The sequence below is a fragment of the Aspergillus melleus genome, assembly GCF_016097325.1.
Source record: "Aspergillus melleus strain CBS 546.65 chromosome Unknown contig9, whole genome shotgun sequence".
Taxonomy (NCBI): Eukaryota; Fungi; Ascomycota; class Eurotiomycetes; order Eurotiales; family Aspergillaceae; genus Aspergillus; species Aspergillus melleus.
Genome location: NW_025763378.1, coordinates 1,204,146 through 1,217,190, shown reverse-complemented (window position 1 = coordinate 1,217,190; position 13,045 = coordinate 1,204,146).

Here is a 13,045-nt window from a genome sequence, read left to right as displayed (position 1 = left end):
TGTCGTAGGTTTCTAGGATCATACTATTAGAAATTACTGGATACACTCTGGTGGAGCCGGGTTTTAAGGATAGGAAACGTGTGCGCAAGTAAGATGAAACTGTTGTCTGTCTAAATATATATATTCACGGATCCTCCAACGGTCCACACCCTAGATTCAATTAGACTATAATGTAGTAATGTCAACTCGACAAGCCTTAGGAGAGAGGATAGACAGGCTAACAGGCCTAGGACATAAAGAACTACTCCAATATCGTTGAACCTACTGGGATCTACAGACCGGTAGCCATAAGATCGCACCCTTTACCTGTGGACATTTCCATGACACTTGCCCAGAACATGAACGTTTTCGATTAAAATATTATGATCTTTTTAGGGCTAAAGATAAGGGAACAGATATATAGATAGGTGATATAGATATGCATTTATATACACATATAATAGAATAAAATAAACCACCCCCTACCGCTAGTTCAATATCAACACTGATCGAGATCTTGTCCAGTCCGCGTTATTCTAAATAGGAAGGCGGTTTTACCGGACGCGGTACCAAGGGGCAGAATTGCGAACCTCCCTTCGGAGGGCTCTTGCAGACGTAGTCAACGCGTGCGCACTGCAGAGTTAATCAAGTCGGCTTGATCTTCTCCCTCGCCCTGACTGGCCTCGAGTGACCTCCACAGCTGCCCATTCTCCCTACGTAACAGCTCGCACTCCATCTGGGCGGTTTGGAGGTTCAACTGTGCGATCGCGGCGTCAAGCATGGATTCTGAGAGCTGTCGTTGTCGCAGCGTTTCACCACTCACTCGATCGTAGGAGCCAAGCAGCGCCCACAGTCGCTCAATCAATTTGAACTGAGTCTCTGTCAGCCCTTTGAGGTTCACCAGCTCGGTATGGGCAGGGCCCAAGCTCTCCCGGGTGTCCTGGGTGTCCTGGAGTTGTGTCCGCGGCTCCTCGAAAGCCTGGGCGACCATGGCACATCGTGCCGGGGAACCAGCCCCCATGGTGAACGCATCCTGTTTCATGAATGATTTAGGGATGACTCACGCATTAGGGAGCGGCCACTATAGTTACCTCGTTCATATCTGGTATGCCGAGGCAATAGAGACTCCCGAAATTGTTCGCACCTGGAGTTTAAAGGACACGGCCGAGGGAAGATCGACTGCTTTTGGTGCTACGCCCTTTGAGGTTCCTGTCTGCTCACAAGGAACACAGCGAGTGGGGGATCCCACGCAGGGCCCCTTATAATTCATGAGAACCGTGCCATAGGGCCAAAGACATGGTTCAAGGAAGTGTACCCTTCCTTACTTCCTCCCTCTTTCCGCCCCCCATCTTTTTTGGTCTTTACGAAAAAGTGAGGGCCACACGATCCACCGACTCTACACTCCGATATACAAGAGCTGGTTAACTTACACCACCCTACGCACCAGACCCGTCCTCGTTGAACAGTTCTCTTCATCTGGTAGAATGGGCTGACCCTGTGCTGAGAGGTCTTGGGCCGAAGGACGAGATCTGACAACCCGGTGTCGTATAATAGTTGTTATAAACGTGCGCCTCTGCTTGATGAGGGCCACTGCAACTTCCCAACACGACTGACAGGGCGGGAATGACCAACACACCTTCCCAGCTTCAGAAAATGCACTGTGTACCACGACCATGGAAGCTCTACCCTCACACGAGCCCAGCGAGGGACGTTCGGCAGGTTTAAAGGGACCTGGTGTCCGGTGCGAATGCCTGAAAATCCCAGCATTCACTTGATCGACTCTATCACCTGTCTCAACGGGTGCCGGCATCGCTGAAATCGACGCAGACGATCAACTGATTCGTTTACCATGGCCGCCTCGCAGGCTGTGGAACTCAATCCTCCCCCGATGACGCCCCCGAGCGTCCCTGGCGACCCTCGCATGAGTAACAAGCCGGATGATGCGGATGCGAAACCGGGACCGCGGACTATCGGTCTGGGGCTGAATCGCGGCTACGCCGCCGAGTGGACGGTCCAGGACGCCCTGCGGGAGCTCTATCAGAACTGGTAACCCGCCCTCCCGTTCCTTCCCCCCTGTCTCTTCTTCTTCCCCCTTTTCCCGCCCGAGTGCGATCTGGGCTCGAGGCGTGGCTGCTGAAGTGGACCTGCAGGAAAGATGCCATCCTGCAGACCACTCGGATGGATCTCCTTGAATTTCTCCCCCGCGTGATGATCTCGCCCAACGAAGATGAAATCATCATCACGGTCGAGCAGAGACCCGCTCCGGCCCCCGGTGGGGATGGACCGCCCACCCAGATAGTGCTGGGATACATTCGATTCAATCGGATCCAGGGGAGCGCCGAGTTCACTAATTTTGACTCGCGCCTGGATCCCCAGTGCCTGGAGATGGGACACACCACCAAGCGGGATGATGGTCGGCTGGCGGGCGGCCACGGCGAGGGCCTCAAGATCGCGGCCCTCGTGCTGACCCGCGAGAACCACCACGTCCGGATCTCGACCAACGACTCGTACTGGAACTTTGGCTTCAACGGCCAGTCCAAAGCCAATTTCTACTGCCGGCTCACGCCTGCCCGGGCCCGGGCGGATTCCGGCCGACCGAGCGGGCCGGCCACCTTCTCGCCCTCGCTGTTGAGAGTCCGCCTCCGGGGCGATGTGTCGGTGCAGGTGGGGGGCCCGAAGGGCCGATTGCCACCGGAGGAGTTCCGTGCGTGGATGACGGACACGGTCGACTTGCATGCCGCCACTGGACGGGTGCGCACCCCGTTTGGCGATCTGCTGTTGGAGCCGGTCTACCTGGGGCGCCTGTACCTGAAGGGCATTCGAGTCCCGGAGCCCAACCTGGACGGCCGGGCGGTCCGGTTCGGCTATAACCTGTTCCACGGCCGCGTGGATCGCGACCGCCAGCGACTACTGGACCCTGACCAGGTGACGGACAACCTCCACCGGATCTGGGGCTACGCGATTGCCACGAACGAAGCGGTGGCCCTGCCACGATATCTGCAGCTCTTTCGTGACTACCCCGCCTCCGTTGACGTGCGCGATGCGGACCGGGCCGTGACCGAAGCCACGGCCCAGCGGCTGTGGGCCGTCCTGTGCCAGGGGTCGGCGGCGGCCGGGGTCTTCTATTGCACCGAGCGCAATCCGCCAGAGGTAGATTCATCCAAGACCCTTCCCCCCTTCCCACCCTCGGGGCCTTCGTCGCTCCCGATGGAAGAATGTGACGAGCCGTGCTGACCGCCGCCCACGGCCTCTATCTAGGTTTTGTCCATGATCCAGCGGGAGCTGGAGCAGAAACCCTGCGTGCTCCCGGATGTCCTGTGGCGCATCCTTCGGAAGCACCACCTGGTGCGGAGCCCGTTGGAGGAGCTGCACCGGCGGTTCGAGTGTTCTCGGTCGGTAGACGTCCCGGAGACGGCGTATGCGCAGGGGGTCGCACACCTTCTTCGCGGCCTACTGGCATCAGATCCAAGCACCGAAGCGACCCGGGCCGTCTTCGTCCACTCCCCTACCCACGCGGTGGACGTGGCCTACCGGGCCGACCAGAATCTCCTCTACGTCCACGAGAAATGGCTCCACCCTGCCACCGACCCCTACGGCGGCCCGAACGCGGACCCTCACGCCTCTGACCCCGTCGTATGCCATCACCGGGTGGGGGAGCTCTACTCCCGCGCGTTGGCCCTGATCTTCGGCCCGTCCGACGGTGCGTCGCCGAGCCCGAGAGCGCGAGGCCTCCTCGCCGCGGCCCATCGGAAACTTCATCAGGCACCGTGCATGCTGCAGATCTCGCCGGGCGCAGCCGATGGGGGGCTACGGGTTTCTTTCTACACTGGCCACACCCTCATCTTCGTGGCCCGGCGAGGGGCCCATGTGCATTACCTCGTGGTGCTGCATCGGGCGGACTGTGCATCCCGCGCCATGGGCCCGGTGTATCGGGCTGCGGCCGATCTCTGCCGCTGTCCCCGGACAGTCGTCCCGTTGGACTCGCGAACGGCCGTCTTTTCCGACGTTGGCGACGGACCGTGGGCCCCGATGGCCGTGCGGATGGCGGACGATGGCGGACAGGCCGCGGACCACTCCCCGCTGCCGTTGGTGAAAGGGGAGGATGGTGCGCTCGTGGGGGTGGTTCAGCCGGTGGTGCCCTCAGCCCGCGCGGGCATGGACCCTGGGCCGGTTCCTGCTCGCGGGGGTGCGCCAGTACCCGCCACGACATCTTCGCCGGCGTCAGATCCTATGTCGGCGTCCCGCGCACCTGCACCCAAGGCTCGATCCTCGTCCGTGCCGCCGATCCCCGCGGAGCGCTTTACCCCCCTCATCGATGGTGGCCCGGAATTGCGCGTACGTGACGACAGCGCGGTCCAGCCGGGGGAGGGCCTGAGCCAGGAATTGGTGACATTCCCTCCTCTCCCCGACCACCCTATCGCAGAGACCCACCTCCCCGACCGCCGCACGCCGTGCTCCACCCCCGGGGCTCCGGACGAGGCGCCACTCCTCATGGACCGACCTTGCAACCCGAGCCGTCCTGGTCCATCGCCCATCGCACCCGCCGCTACTCTTCTTCCCAGCTCCTTGGTGACGGCCAGTTCTGCGGTCGAGGCCGAGGCGGAGGCCCGTCCATCCGATGCTGCGGAGCCCCCGACTGAGGTAAGACCAGATGCTGCTTGGCCGGCTGCGACGCACGCCACGCCCTTCCCCCTGTTCTGCTGTCCTCCCGGGGAGACCCACTATCTCTCGTCACCAACGTGCTGATTTCTGTCCAGACCGACGGGCCCTTGCCGAACCCCAGGATGCCCACGGACTTCCCAAAGGGAAGCTATGTGCGTGTGGACCCGAAGGTGCCCAAAGCGGACAGTCCCACACGGTGGATTCTGTTCATCCATAACATCCTGCCGCCTTCCGCGGCCGCGGCGGGCCCCGCAAGCCCGCGCCTGCTGGTCACCAAATACTCCTTCCGAGCGGATCACCCAGCCATCGGGGCGCGTTGCCCCACGGCTGGGGAGCGCGAGCTCCTCCTCCACTTCCGAGACCCGGCGCACATGGCCGACGCGGAGGATGCCGAGGTGATCGATGCGGACACTGTGGTTCCCGTCCAAACCGAACACGGCGCGTGGACCGTACAGCATACTGTCGGTAAGTTCTCCGTGATGCTGTGTCCTCCACACCCACTGCTCGGGGGCGGGCGTGACTCCCCGCCGTGCTCACCGCCCGATTGCCTAGATCCCGCGCGCGGCTTCTTTGCGCGGTACGCCATTCGGGACGGTTCTCCTCTGGCGGGCTTTTTTGTGACGCCGTTGGCGCCTGCCCTGCTCGGAGAGGACCATCCGAATGATGCCCCGGGCCCACATCCCTTCCCCCGCTTCTCGGCCCTGCCTGCACCGTCTGTTCTGGACCTGTCACCGATCGACCCTGGTCTCTCCGCCGGATTCGCACAGGCAGGCTGTCGGATCCAAGCCGCCATCGGCCCATGCCACCCCGAGTGGAAGGTGAGTCCTCCGACTCGAACAGAGTTGCGCCCCCCCGGTTCTGTCCAGGATGGGATGCTAACCTAGCGGCTCGAAGCATCGATTCCCGGAGGCGACCGTGCACGAGGGGGATCCTGTATCGGTGGTTAATGGCTTAAAGTCCTCGGAGCCACTGTGGCCGGGGACCGGAGAAGACCATGCGCCGCGGATTATGGCAGTTTCCGGATGGGCTCAACCGCCTGGTTCCACGCATGCGCGGCTGACTCCCGCCCATTCTCCCCCCAGCCCAGTCGAGGCCTTACGGGATGGGTCATATTCTCTCCGGCTCTGTGGGCTTGCCGCCCTTTCCCCGACGGTGAGCCCCGATTTTATCGCGCTGGTCATGTCCCACGCCCATCAGCAGCACGCCTTACAGGGCTCACTCGCGCGTACGGTCGACCTCCTCCTCGGAAATGGATTCTCTATCACCCTCCGGGCCTTCCCCTCCTCGCGCGAGCCCGCCACGTCGCTGTCGCCTCTCTTCCTGCTCCTCGCCGGCCCGCGTAGTACTCCACCGCAGTGGGTCGACCATGCGTTTGCTGATCTTCTACCGAACGGCGAGGCCAATTCCTCTCCGCCCGGAGACTTGCTGGCGGCCCGGTCTCCCCCCGATGGGGTTCCCGAAGATGCCGCACGCCGGATTGCGACTGTCATTTCCCGCATCACTGGAGAGTTTGCGAAGCGCGGAATAAGTATTCGGTCGGTACCGGCGGCCGATCATGACTGCTATAATGACGGCCGGGCTAAAAAAGCACGAGTCTAGAAAGGGAGGCTTCTTGTTCTGTGCTACCAGTCTCTTTATCAGCTCTTCTTGCATTATCCACTTCTGCCTGGACTACCCTTTTTATCGGCTCTTCTTTCGTAGTACTCTGCCAAATACCGGACTCCCGCAACTACCTAATTTACAATAGCATAATACAATCCTAGTCTTGAGGTAGAGGGGCGTTAGAAGCCTTTATTTCTTTTTTACCACCCCAAAGCTTCGTAAATCCCGTAGAGTCGATCATGGCTGCTTTTATTCTTTAAATATCTGTTCTCCCGTGCGCTCTGCATGGGTTCCCTTTTACCCCCCTAAGAATCGATGTAAACACCCTCATTCTGCCCGACGCAAGGCTGATTAAGCTTCGCTGTTTATCTAATCTGCTGCCTGACTCTCTCTGCCATACCTTGTAAAGACTCCATGGACTGTGAGAATCATATTCATAGTCCGGGTCTTAGACTCGGCCTTCATCTATTCTTCCATCTTCAGATCCACTACAAACGTCCAGTCGCTGACCAATTGGCAATGTCTCCACCTCGGTTCTTATATTTTCCGTTAGTCCGGCCGAAAACTCCCCCTAATACCAATAACAGGAACTGTCCGGTAACTTCGTCAGAATGGCGCGAGCAGTCCATGACTAACTACCCTAGTCTTGATAAGAGCCAAAACTACAGGATTAAACTCCTTGCGCTGTTGGATTATGCTGAGCGAGCGTAAGGACTATCGAGCGTGAACAGTGCGTAGGATGACCGGGTCGACGGACGTTACGGTCTTTAACGTAGTTAACCGCTCGAATCTTCCCAGGAGCATTGGGTATCGCTATAATCTAAGCAGTTTAACCAGCACTAATAAATGGGACGCCCTCGCTGAACGCCTGCGATGGCGGAGAACGGTCCGCTTGCCTATTATGGTTAAGAGAAATTAGACGAGTGTTTAGTGCTTCATGCTCTTCTCGACCCCGCTATAGCTGCTATTAGCAGTAGTGTAGCTATGGGCCCTTACTCAGCTCCTGGCTGGACATCGTCCGATTTTACCATATTCACCCTCGTTCACCAAGCGGAAACAACCGGATGGCCCAGTAGCACTCTCTCGATAGGGTGGATCCCGCTTGCCAGTCTTGGTTGGCGCTAGCCAGGCTAGCATCTCGTAGTAGTAAACACTGTCTTTGGGATCCAAGGCCGCCAGTGGCAGCCGTGTAGGTGGCACTATAGGCTCTCATTCATCTCCTGGCGAGACATCGTTCACCATGTTCAAGCAGCGAGTTTAACACGCGGAAATAAACGGACGGCCTAGTAGAGGCCTAGCTGCGGCGGAATAGGTCCCACTTACTAAAGGGCAAAATGATCTGTTAAATATTTCCGCCTTATATTCAGCGTGTCCAGCGTGTTGAGCAGGTTCAGCAGGTTCAGCGTGTTTAGCGCGTAAACCAACTGACGGTTTAATCGAGTTCTTCCTCTAGAGTGGATCCCGCTTGCAATCTTTGGCCCACACTAGTCGCCTTAGCTTCTCTTTAGCCCCATACTGGTTGCCAATGGAACCCGCACCAACGGGGCCGTGGGCCCGCCCATGACTCGCTGGACCACTATTAATGTTCACTATCGTTTAACAAGCGAAAACAAACGAATAGCCCAGTTCAGCCCTAGCTGTGGCGGAATAGATCCCACTTGCTAAGGAGCCAAATCATCAGTCCGAATATTTCAGCATTTACTGCGCGCTGTGATATCTTATACCCTATTCAACATGTTCGGCCAGCGCACCTGGTGCAAACAAATAGACGCCTCGTTGAGCGCCAGCGACGAAAGAGACCCACCTGCCTACCCTAGTTTAAGGTGGTTAAACCGCCCTTGCGCTCCCTAGTTCTGTAGGGCCCCATTATGGCTGATGACGGCCGTTCCAGTGGAGGCAGGAGTTTCCACTCAGGTCCTGGCTGGACCTAGCTGGACCTGGCTATCGTTAACTTTCATGTTCATCATATTAAACCCTCGCGGGCGCATTCACCGTGGCTGCTATCGGACAAAGTCCAGCCGGTCAAGATTGGGAGCGACACATCTTAGCATCTTTTTTATCCCGTATTATTTTCTATCGGATATCTCATAACGGTATTACTATATATCGTACCGAATTCACCCGCGATTAGTCGTTCTGATAAGATAACCTAGCTATATTTAGCTTAGTCTAAACACCTAACAACCAAGAAAGAATATCGAGGAGCGACCCTGCAACCAACTGTAATTACGCAGCAATGTCGAGCGAGGTACTCGAGGTCTACGGACTTATAGGGCGCGGAGTACCTAAGACAGCTATCCGCTCCCATATCTGTTAACTCGTTTCTTGGCCAGGGGGAAGATAGACATCCGTCAGCGGAACTATGTTTTTCGCTATAGTTCGTCGATCCTGGGAGATTCCAGGGCGCTCTTACAATTACCCTATATTATACGTCGCTATAAGATAGCGACACCTGCCGAAACTCGCTCGACTAAGTATAAGAAAAGACGTACTGTATATGTGGTCAAGCTGCACTCTATGGTTTACTTTAGAATATATATCAGTTAGGCAAACCTGAACAATGTACTAGCGCCATGATTTTTAAATTATAATACTATCCTGCATTCTACATATATAAGATGGACATCAATAATAAAAAGTGGCTATTACGAGGATAATAGAGTAAAAGAGCAGACTTTCGCTTCGTCAGGACAAATCTGCCTGAGTACTAGACTTCAGCACCGCGTTGAGGTACCTGCTCATAGCTGAAGGATTCTTGGAAATGCATCAAGAACAAAGTCTGGTAGGTTCGTATCGCTGCCCAGGCTCTTCCTCATCGAGGGCTTCTGGTAGGTTCGCATCGCTGCCCAGGCTCTTCCTCATCGAGGGCTTCTGGTAGGTTCGTATCGCTGCCTAGACCCAGCCTTATCAAGGGGATCTAGTAGGTTCGCATCGCTGCCCAGGCTCTTCCTCATCGAGGGCTTCTGGTAGGTTCGTATCGCTGCCTAGACCCAGCCTCATCGAGGGGATCTAGTAGGTTCGCATCACTGCCCAGGTTCTTCCAGCGCCTGCAAGGGGTTCTGGTAGGTACTTATCGCTGCCCAGACCAACCTCAACCGGCGGGGTATTCTCGGAAACACATCGAGAAACAGTCTGGGAGGTACTTATCACTGCCCAGACTCTTCCTCACCCGGCGGGAATTCTTGGAAAGACATCAAGAATCGATCTGGCAGGAAAATCTTCTGAACCAGAGCCCGGGCGAGGGGAGAGTCACTTCTACACAGCGTAGAAGATGAGTGCGACTCTGGGTTCGAAATTCCTGGGGGCACAGTCGTCTTTAAATAGACGACCGAGAGCAGATCATGTGACTAGTGGCCTATGAGAGGGAGTTTTGGGCCCACTGTTTGGTTAAAGGCGATGGAGCTAAATAGGACCTAGTCTCCTCGGCTTGGTAGTAGTGGCGGACCAGTTCAACGGGTGTTCCACGTGTTGAGCCGATATAATACTAACGCGGTGAACTCCGTTTGGAAGCGGTTCGACTGATCTGGACGGTTAGCGGGATGTTAAGGCGCGCCGCTCACCCCTGGAAACGCCTTTGTTGAATAGGATTGGATGCAGGCGGTGTTACTGCTCACTGATTGGCAGGAGGTGATTCTCGTCTTCCACGAGTATCTCCACACGGCAGGTCAGGATTGCCAGGCCGCGATTCTGTTGGACAGGGTCCTCTTGGTCAACCCACCCGCTGTGGACGCACTGAACATCCATCCACCAGGCCATAATGAATAGTGGAACAGCCGAGTTCACCACGGTGAGTGATTCACCGGGAGTTGATCTCAGCGGCCCATCGCGTGAGGCTTGCCACTGTTGAAAGGGTCGAGGTGTTCACTTTATTGCAGCTTAGGGTCGACTCTGATGGGCAGGATGCAGTGCTAGGGCTTGGAGCGCTAAGAAACCTGTGGGCCTTATTCAAGACTGACCACCCAATATCTATATTATAAAAGACAATGTGTCGGAGACAACCTGATGAACATGTAGTTCAACCCTTCATTACTGTACCACTGTGTGATGGGGTGCTTGGATCGTCTCTACCGTGCGCGGTATGAGTGTATCCCTTGGGCACTTGAAATCTCCCCCGCTCTCCCCTCCATCTCTTCGTCTAGCTCGAGATCCCAAACTACTGCAGGGCAGCAGGAGTTGAACGACATCATCGGGCCTGCCATTCAACCATCCCTGCCGCCGCGACTTACCCTGTCCTCGTGATTGCGAAGAGTTGCTCAATCTAGTCCTTGTCCTTTTGTGTTGTGCGACATTAACCCATTTGAGTTGTTGGATAGCCAGGGAGATGCCAAAACAACGGTCGGGTATAGACTTTCCGAAAAACCCCTTGACCACCTACTTCCTCTCCTTATTTTCATACCTTGATGCCAAGTCAGCATGCCCCATATTGGTAACAGTTATACTAGGTTAATTGGTCTATATATACTAGGGGCTTAGAAACATACGGTATAGAGTGTATTGGCGGAAGGGTCTGGGAAAGAAGGAAAGAGAGGAGGTGGTAAGAAAGCTTTTTGGAAAGTTTTGTACATCACAAAATTTCATCTATATGCCTCTCGTGTATGTCCCAATTGGAGATAAAAGTATATGTTTACATGGTCTTTACTTCTCTTGAATGCATGTGACTACATAAAATACTGTATAGCGTGAACAGATTCGAGATGAAAGTGCCGTAAAGTTTACAGGGAGAACAATTAGCATTTAGAAATAACATTATTTTCGACAGCGATTCCGATATCTCCTAAAACTGCCCATGTTGTTGCAACCTCAGAATAAAGAAATGAATCTCATTGTAGGTCAGATACTGTACGAAGACACTAGGTTGAAGAAGAAAAAAAGTAAAAACCAGCAGTATGCTGCAAGCAAGCAGTAATAAATACTGATGTAGAAAGGCAAACAGATCAAACAAACAGATGGCGCCACCTGCTAGCAACCGGAGATCTCCTGCAATCTATTATGCAACCTCGGCACATGGCTTGGAACTCGAGATCGTCACAGCGGCTACTTCTTTCTCCTTTCCCATTCCCTAGTACCAAATTACCCGATTCCATATGTGGCTAGCTTTTGGGCATGAGTATCGGGTTGGCCGCAGATCTGCTAGGGATGTAGTATTGTGCCTGGGCAGTAGTCTGGGAAAGAAGACAGTGCAAGTGGTGAATCCGCCTCCTGTAAAACTGATATCTGAACATAGCTGTTAACGTAGTCCTGGATGACACGTAACACATAAATAAACCCTAGATAAGCTGAAAATAATCAGGGCTCCTGTTTGATGGCTCAGATACAATTTATATGAATATAGGAACGGGATAATTGTCTAGGGCTGGAGGAATACTAGGGCCGCAAACCGAGCTTTGAGCCCGAAGGGTGTACTTTTAAAAAAAATCACAGGCCTGCTTGTCCTGTTTTTTAATAGCATTACATATTTAAACAAATGGAATGAACATCCAGTTATATTCACATTTTTGGTGAAGAGCTGACCTGGCATCCGCATTGATCAGCATGCCACCTTTATTTGAGTATGATAATACCAGCCAATGGGATTCCGACTCAACCTACAGCAGATCAACAGGACCATTAACACAGGTTGACCAAACTTTCAACGTTTCCAAAGAAAGCCAAGTCCACGACAGAAACTGGTGTGACCTTCCAGAGGTAAACGAAATTGATCATGTCATTAGCAGGTTTCGCGGCCATACTGTGGCTGTCGACACCATGCGCTCTAGACTCCAAGCAACAAAATTGGCTGGCGGTAAGGGAGAGAAACAAGAAAGATTAAGGGAACTCCAACATGAACTACATTGGCATCAGCGTGAAAATGAATTCTACAGGACATGCTATAATCTTTACCAAGAACTCCATTCGAAAATGTCTGAGATTACACAGACACTGCTTCTCAAATCCCTTTTTGAGCCCGAGACTGAGCCATCCTACGATCCATGTCTACACGACATAATACGCAGACTTGACCTTGCAGTGAAGCGTTCTAAATTGGAAGAGTCAAAAGCTGAAGCGGACTTCAAGGCCTATTGGAATATACCGTCCACGCTGGCGTCCACTCGCTGGCTTTGAGCCAATGTGTTCAGCATGAGTGTATTTCCACGCATCTGATACAATGGGCCCTCAGATAAACATGCTTCTGGTTGAAAAGAATGCTTGTTGATCCAAAACCGAAGATCAACTAATAGCGACTATCATCCACGTGAACAATCTCTTTGTGTCGTAGAAGCGCCCCACTAAAATTTGTTTGCATCAAGAATATATAGTAAGATGCCCCTCACCCTGTAAGGTGCTAATATTATCAAGAAATTAGGATAAAAGAAAGATGAGTTCCTCAAAAGCTGGGAAGGTCTCCCGCGGTCAATGGGACCGAACTACACAAGAAAAAATTCGCAAGCGACGTCATAATCTGTTTAAGCGGCTGACAGAATTCAATGAACGCTATGATATAGATACATGGATAATTATGCGGATGCCAAGCGGAAGGATATACAAATTTGCAACTGATCCTAGCGAACCCATGCCATCGGACGCTGACATTGTAAGTTTGATTATGGGTCATCTAATAGCCTCACTGATTCCAGCCATAGCAAGCACTTAATGTTCCGGTGACTCAAAAAACGTCCGCAGACTACACAATGAAAGACAAAATGGAATTGTCTCACATACCAGATCCCCCTAGCTTGCCTTTGATAAACATACCGTTTCTGACGACCCGAGAGAGCCCTCCTAAGTCGTATCCGGATAAGCTCTCGATTGCAGAACACCAATT